Source organism: Oncorhynchus kisutch, linkage group LG19, assembly GCF_002021735.2.
Source record: "Oncorhynchus kisutch isolate 150728-3 linkage group LG19, Okis_V2, whole genome shotgun sequence".
NCBI lineage: Eukaryota > Metazoa > Chordata > Actinopteri > Salmoniformes > Salmonidae > Oncorhynchus > Oncorhynchus kisutch.
The window spans coordinates 19,003,287-19,011,442 of NC_034192.2; the positions used below are offsets into that span (position 1 = coordinate 19,003,287).

At 46.8% G+C, this 8,156-nt stretch overlaps 1 pseudogene; it reads right to left on the reverse strand.

Annotated features, from left to right (window-relative positions):
* Nucleotides 1-7,415: 7,415 nt before the first annotated feature.
* LOC116355114 (uncharacterized) lies at nt 7,416-7,523 on the reverse strand (annotated as a pseudogene).
* Between the last annotated feature and the right edge of the window lie 633 nt (nt 7,524-8,156).

Here is an 8,156-nt window from a genome sequence, read left to right on the forward strand (position 1 = left end):
GCCCTCACAGGTCTTCCTGAATCCCCCGATAAACGCACCTAATCAAAAAACATTTTAGACTAGAATTACAATCTCATGAGGCCACATCAGGCGGTTTATCATATTATTTTCAAACACAAACTCTGCCACTATTTAAAGAAACAGTACTTACTCATAGCAGATCCCGGAAAGATGAGTTTGCAGCTAGATCCGGACACTGTAGGCTCCTCTCTCTGGTCCCTTGAACCTGTCGCTTTGTGTCTGTCTGCCTCTGCTTGAAAGTTGAGGGCCTTTGCCGGACTCACCCTGACAATCCCAATCTTCCTTTTCAGCAGCTGGTACTTCTTCCTCACTCTATGCAGCTCAGCGATCAACTTCAGGTTGTCCTCTTTAATGGATTGGTTGGTCTCACTTCTCATTGTCAGTGCCTCATCCCTCTCTTGCACAGCTTTCTTCAGTCTCAGGATTGGTGCGTGACAGTAGCAGAATCCTCTTTGCAGTCCACTTCCTCCTCTGCTTCTGTTGGTGAACATAGTATTTCCTCCTCCCCTTCTTTCCTTAGTCTCCACAATATCCAAATCTGTTGCCAGTGGGATAGCAGGGATCGATGCCCTCCACGCTGCCAGCCTCTCCATCGTCAACAGTCTCCAAAGGTCCTCTAAAACCTGTCTGAGCTCTGTGTGGGAGTCTATATGCCAGTCTAGTCTGCTGAGATGTGTGGAGCATCCTGTCACTGGACACTGCTCCTGCCTGACACTGACACGGCCCAACTGCCAATTACAAAGGAGCACCCTTTCTTCACTGTTCCTCAAATGGTGTATATACCTAAGGTGCTGACTGAAGCCAATCACAACCTTATAGCAAAGTTGACATGAGCGCACTAGAGCCATCTATACTATACTATTAAAGTGAAATAACAGTAAATAAATACAGCAATACAGAAAGTACAATGCTTCAGGCTGCTTAATTGATACTTGTAAACACACGAGACAACTCCTCACCACTCTAGAATCTCCTCCTTACCACTTCCTGCACTCCTCTGCTTGTCAGCCCAAAGTGAAATGCAGTCTATTAGAAAAAAAAAAGAAAAAAAAAATCAAAGTTAGTATAAATCCCAACCCAGTTATTAACACTTAAAACTGTCACTGGCAGTCCCCAGCATTGCCTCTAGAATGCCCCGTCACATTCTAGTGACTATTTTACATCAAAAACCCTTAAACAACACGATATGAATACTGAGAGCAAAGACAAAAAGACGACAACCATCAACGTATTGCAACATGTACTGAAACATTAATATTGTAACATTTGAACTTGTACTTTAGTGCAATATTCATTGTAACATTGTCATTGTGACATTTTAGTGCAACATTCACTATCAACTGTATAGCAGTCGTGTGATTCATTCCTACTGAACATAGAGGTAGCCTGTAGAATATGCATTCAAGTAGAGGCCTACACTGAACAAAATAAATTATATATATATATATATGGCTTTTTTCCAGTGGCGCTTTTTATATATATATATATATATATAGTGCAAGATTAATTTATGCATCACTGTTTTGAACCTACTGTCATACAGGATGTCTTGAATCAATTGACCTTCTTTTCCAAAAACATTTCGGTCATTTTGATTTGTCTTTTTCATCAACTTTCTTTTCTTCCTAGAGTCCGTTGTCCTGCTTCTCCTCACCCTTTATCGACTTTTCTATTTTTCTTTTTCAGACCTTTTTCATTCGGCCTTATCTCCTTTTCTACTGTCCATGGTATATCTTGAAGCACTCAATGTGCAGTGGAGCTTTGCATTTCTCACATGCATAGGTAGTACGTTTGTCACAATGACAACTTCTCTGGAACCGGTGCATCGTGTTGATTGGCCAGTGAGAAGCTTTGTCATATCTTGCCTTCAACAGTAGCAGCCAGTAAAGATCCCCTTCCATGGCTGTGGTTTCGTGGCAAACTTTAGCATATTTAGGCTGTATACTATGTGTTTTGGAATCACACCAGTGGCAGGCCTCTTCGATCGTTTGAAAGCTCAATCTTTATTTTTGACCACCTGCAGCTTTTCACTTGGCTCTTCTGGCTGACCCCTATGTCTTGTAGAGGCCCTCTTCTGACTGGACCCTCTGGTGAGGGGTAGGTCATCACTGATAACGTTGTTCCTGTCATGATCTGTTTGCATAGGTTCAGCATATGCATTCAACAGCCTGGCTGGCAAATGGCCTGTCCATAGTCCATATCTGACCTATCGCTATCACAATCACTCAGGACAGCATCTTTCTCATTTTGATAGAGAACTGCAATGTTGCACTCTTTTAACCCTTCGAAACAGCCCCTATGCCCCCAATTTAAGGCACGTCCGGTTGGCACAGGAAGCTTAAATTAACCACATATCCTCATTGGGTTAAGAATTGAGTGATTTAAACAGGGCCTATTTCTCAGAACCAGATACTAGAATATGCATATAGTTGACGGATTAGGATAGAAAACACTCTAAAGTTTCCAGAACTGATATTGCAGGCGAAACCCTGAGGAAAATCCAATCAGGAAGTGCCTCTTATTTTGAAACCCTTCTGTTCATATGCATGCCTATCCTCCATTTAAAGGGATATCAACCCGATTCCTTTTTCTCTGGCTTCCCTAAGGTGTCAACTGTCTTTAACCATGGTTTTAGGCTTTTATTTTGAAAAATGAGTGTGAAAGATCACATTGCATAAGTGGATAGGTGGGGGCTCTCAGAGTGAGTTTTTGCTCTACAGAGTAAAGCCGCCATTGTTCCTCCCGCTGTTATTGAAAAACCTACACACTCGGTTGATATATTATCGAATATATATTTTAAAAACTACCTGAGGAATGATTATAAAAAAGGTTTGACATGTTTCTGTGGACATTATGAAGACTATTTGGAATTTCTGTCTGTTGTCGTGACCGCTCTTTCCTATGGATTTCTGAACATAACGTGACAAACAAACGGAGGTATTTTGGGTATAAAAATAATTTTTATGGCACAAAAGGAACATTTTGTAACTCGGAGTCTCTTGAGTGAAAACATCTGAAGATCAAAGGTAAACGGTTCATTTGATTGCTTTTCTGATTTTCGTGACGAAGCTTCCTGATGCTAAGTGTACATAATGCTATGTTATCGATAAACTTACACAAACGCTTGGATTGCTTTCGCAGTAAAGCATCATTTCAAAATCTGAGACAGGTGGATTAACAAAAGGCTAAGCTGTGTTTTGCAATATTGCACTTGTGATTTCATGAAATATTATTTGACTGTTGCGCTATGCTATTCAGCGGTTGCTGACAAATGATCCCGCGACGGGTAGCGTCAAGAAGTTGAAGTATGCACGAGTCCTTGCAAAGCAGCGTCATCGGCGTACTGCGTCAACTTGACGCGTAGACCGCCGCTTCCAGGTATCAACAGGTATACCCCTGTATCTGCCCTGAACGAAGAGGAGAGCCGAGAGCGGGCACCCCTGCCTGACCCCAGACAGGAGGTCAAAAACGTCACCCAAGTGACTGTTTACGCTAACCCGGCACCCTGCTCCGACATATAAAGTACGTATCCATCCTATACACTTCTCCCCAAATCCTAATCTACCTAACACCCTGTGAAGAAAATATCTATTCACGCGATCAAAGGCTTTCGCCTGATCTAGTACTGCTACCATTAAAGGCAGCCCTCTATCTTCTACCCAAGCGATGGAGTCCCTGACCAACTGCAGGTTCCACCTGATAGAGCGGCCCTCTACCACGCACGTCTGATCCTCATGAACGACGTAGGGAAGGGCTGTGCTCAACCGATCCTCTAGGACCTTTGCAAGCAGCATGGTCAAAGGTCGCCAGTTGCCAAGGTCTGTGGCGTCCCCCTTCTTGTAAAGAAGTGATAGCACACAGACGGCCATTGATCCCCCCGGGACGGCCTTCAAGACTTCGAGGACTACCGGTCCGAGTATCCCCCAAAACTTGAGGTAAAACTCGGCCGGCAGCCCATCCATCCCAGGTACCTTCCCTTTTCCCATCCTCCTGAGAGCGCTCTCAACCTCTTCAAGGGAGATCTGAGCCTCCATCGCTTCTCTAATGTCCTCCAGCAATTGCCGGGACAAGTGTTCTAAAAACACACTTCCCTGCTTTACATCTACTTCCCTCTCCTAAAAGAAACTTCGGAAATGGTTAGTGGTCACTCTGACCATTTCCTCCGGCTCTCTAGCTACACTACCATTTTCTCCCTTAACCCCGTACATTACTTTCCTACTCTGTCTATCCCTAACTGACTTAAAGAACATGGCGGAACAAGTCTCGTTATGTTCTAAAAAGCCACTGCGCACGCTCCAGGAAAGCTCGAGCCTTCCGCTCCTGCAGCTCCCTGAGTTGCGCCTTCAGGTCAGTGGATCTCTCCCAGTCGACCGACCCGCCGAGGTAGCCTGCCTCGTACTCGAGCAACCTTTGGATATGATCCTCCTCTTACAATATCCTATAATAAAGACCCTAATCCTTACCTTGACTAAGTCCCACCACTCTAACACCCCCTCGCACATGGACCGGAGGCCTTCAAGCCCCCGAAACACACCAATAAAGGCATTACTGAAAGCTTCTCATCTAGCTCATCCAGTACATCCCAATCTAATTTCCAGTACCCCCTACCGAAGAGGCAGACTGGAGAACTCACCTGCAGGAGCATCCTGTCGTGATCTGAAAAGACAGGCAACAGCCGACCAGACCCAAAGACCTAGATAGAAAAATATAGTCAAGCCTCCGCGCAAACCCCAGGAGTTGCGCCAAGTGGGACCAGCCATTGTCGGAGTAGTGTACAGGCCTCCATCAACCAGAACCATGGCAAGCCATTAGCCCAGTGATGGCGCCTGCACTGCTGCTATCCCCCCCACCCCTAAATCTATATTAGAATCCCCCCTAACACCAACTGCCTATTTGTGACACACAGGGGCTTCAGACAGTCTACCATCTCCCTTCTGTCTGCCGCCACTTGTGGCCCGTACACCCCAACTAATCTATACCTACAATCCCTTAATGTGACATCGACCCCCAAAACACTCCGTTGCATAACAACAAAAGTATCCTCAACCTTAACCTCCCTATTCCCAAACAAAATCCCTACCCCCGAAGAGTGAACCCCCCTATACCCCAAACTGATTCCCCCTTATCCCACTCCCTGTTAAACCTCACAACATCCCCTCTATCCCTTAGGTGAACCTCCTGTAAAAAACAAAAGTCAAACCCTCTAAATAACTAAAAACCGCCCTTCTTTTTACCCTATCCCTCAATCCCCTTACATTTACACTAACAAAAGTTATTTTATCCATAATGAAACCATCAAATAAACCTACTAACAACAAAAACAAAACAGTAGGCTCACCCGATGCTCCATCTCCTCCGACAGGGATGCAAAGATGCTCCCCCCGTCCGAAGAATACAGGTCCTCTTCAGATGTGGCCCCCTGCTCGCACCCAACTAGAGACACCCTGTTTCCCCCCTCTATGACCCCCATGTCATCTGCCCATGAAGCCGGGAAAGGGTCGGGACGGAGGTTTCCGGCTTCCCTGAAACGCCCTGCGACCCTCCATCCCCAGGAGGAAAAGATAGAGCGGAGCTCGACATTTCCATTAGGGGTAAAGGGAGAGATGAGGACTGGGGGGCCACATCAGCGGCACTGTCTTTATCCCCCATTACACGCTTGCCCGCCCCCTCCCCTAAGCCTCCCACCTCATTCGGCCCCTCACCCTTCCGCTTTGTCCTATTCTTCTTGCCGACATAGGGGAGCTGCTCCAGCTCTGGTATCTCCCTCCCGACTGCCGGTTCCTTCTCATCCTGCCCGAGCACGAGCAGCGCACTGGAGTCCGAGACCCACTCCCCTGCCCTTGACCCCAACACTGGAAGGTTTTCAACCATTTTTACAAGGGCCCCAAGCCCCTCCACCCCATCAAGTGTTGAGCGCATCTCCTCCATTCCGCCACCCGCCTCCTCGGGCTGCTGGATAGCTGACCCCTCACTCCCCTTCACTGACGGCCCTGGCGCCCCTCCTCCCCGGCCCTGGCAATTGGTGTGGGCATTGGTGAGGATGATCTCTCCTGTTCCTTCCTCTCTGGGTCCTTCTCCCTAGTCCCAGGGTCCTTTCTCTCCAGATTCTCCACCTTCCTTCCTTCTTGCCGACCCGTCGGCAGTCAGTCCCGGAACAGGTGCAGCCTACTACCACACCGTGGCACTCCTTCGGCTCCCTACAGTACTTTACCTCATGCTCCCCCCGATTTGCAAAAACGTCATTTCCCCGTACTGCAGGCAGCCGTGATGTGCCCATATTCCTTACACCTCTTGCAAAAAGGGGGTTGACGGGTGTAGAAGAGCATGCCCCTGTCTGAGCCCAGTGAAAAGACCGCCGGGGATGGAGGAAGCCATGAAAACCTCTATCTAGCCTCAGCAGTACCTAGAACTGGCGGCGGCCAACCCCAACGAGTCCTTCACATACCTCGCCCCCGACATCACAAAACCTACTCAGGAAAGCCCCTATTGCTATGTCCGCAACATGCGGATTGTACATGTGTACGTTGATAGTCCTGAAGTTTGTCTTTGCCAGGCATGTTGTATTAAAAAAGGAACATGTCCTCTATTCAGCAGCCACCTTGACTCTATCCATTACGATGTCACACATACTTTGTGTGTAACATTACGTCGTATGCCTCCATAGCGTTTCCCTGCAGACACATCACTTCAGGCACTCTTAGCTTCAGGGCCCCCATCAGCACAGTTCTTGCAAACAAATGTTAACTTTATTTAACTAGGCAAGTCGGTTAAGAACAATTCTTATTTTCAACTAGGAACAGTGGATTAACTGCCTGTTCAGGGGCAAAACAACAGATTTGTACCTTGTCAGCTCGGGGGTTTGAACTTACAACCTTCCGGTTACTAGTCCAACGCTCTACCCTGGCATTCAATGACATTCTTATTTCTGATTGTATTCTTAATGGGGACCGACCCATCACTGCTATTATTGGCCATCTCCTCACGGAAAATGGCCGTAAATCCACGTTCTCACCGCAAAAATTTGAACTGGATTTCTCTCTTACGGCCCTTCGGCTTTTGACTCCGCGGGCTCTGGAGCACCTCAGTACAGAGCTTGATCTGAGCCAAAAGGCCGAGAAGCGATAACCCACAAATGGACCCCTGCACCCGCCGGGCACCCGGGGTTCAGCAAAAGCTGGCTCCTCCCCACCCAACGTTTCCCTGGCGACAGGGTTTTTTTTTTTTTAAGTCACTAGCTCTTCACGCCTAGTGCCACTTTGTTCAAAGCCCTTGGTAAATACGCCAGTCGACTTCTAGTGTAAAAATATGCCGGTCAGCTAGCCGCCTTGAATTCAAACGCCTAAGCAAAAAGTATTGGCGTCATCTCTGTTGATTTCTCTTGAAACAAGATACCGGGCTCTGCAAGAAGCAAAGCCCCTCCAAAAATACGTTGAACTCGTAAGTGTTCCTCTCCACGGAAGTCTTTAGTAAAAGGCTTGTGCATAATGAAGAGAAACCAGTCGTATGGAAGTCAGGGCCCGAGACACACTGTGCACTCTAGGCCAGGTTCCCGCGGGCACTCTGCGTTCACTGCGCAGATGTGTCTATACATCCTCTCCTTTACGGCCAACCTATTTAAGGCACACAGCCATCCAAATCCTTGCACTCGTTATCCATCCATTTTGGTTGTATCCCCTCCCAGATCAGCCCCATATCTCTGCACCCAATTTTCCCTTATAATTTCATACAATTTCCTGTGGTCCAATAAAACCTCTTTCCATTTCCTTTGTGTATTTTCAGAAATGATATGGCCTGTGCGTAATACTTAGGTTTTACCTCTGCATTCAGAACCCTGTTGTCCCAAGGTATCATCCCTCTTAAAGTGGACCCGAAGGTTTTAGGTCCTTTCAAGGTTTTACACATCTGATTGAGGAAAAGACAATCCCGTTTCACCGACAGACATGGGATGTCCCTCCCTCCCTTTGATACTTTCCCATACATCTCTCTCTTTACACTTTCGTATGAGCCGCCCCATATAAATGCAAATATCAATCTTGTCACAACAATTTTGCTCCTGTCGTTGATTGGGAACACCAGTCATAGGTAGATTAAGGTTAGTAATGTCTGTTTTTATTACCATGATCTTTCCGCTGATC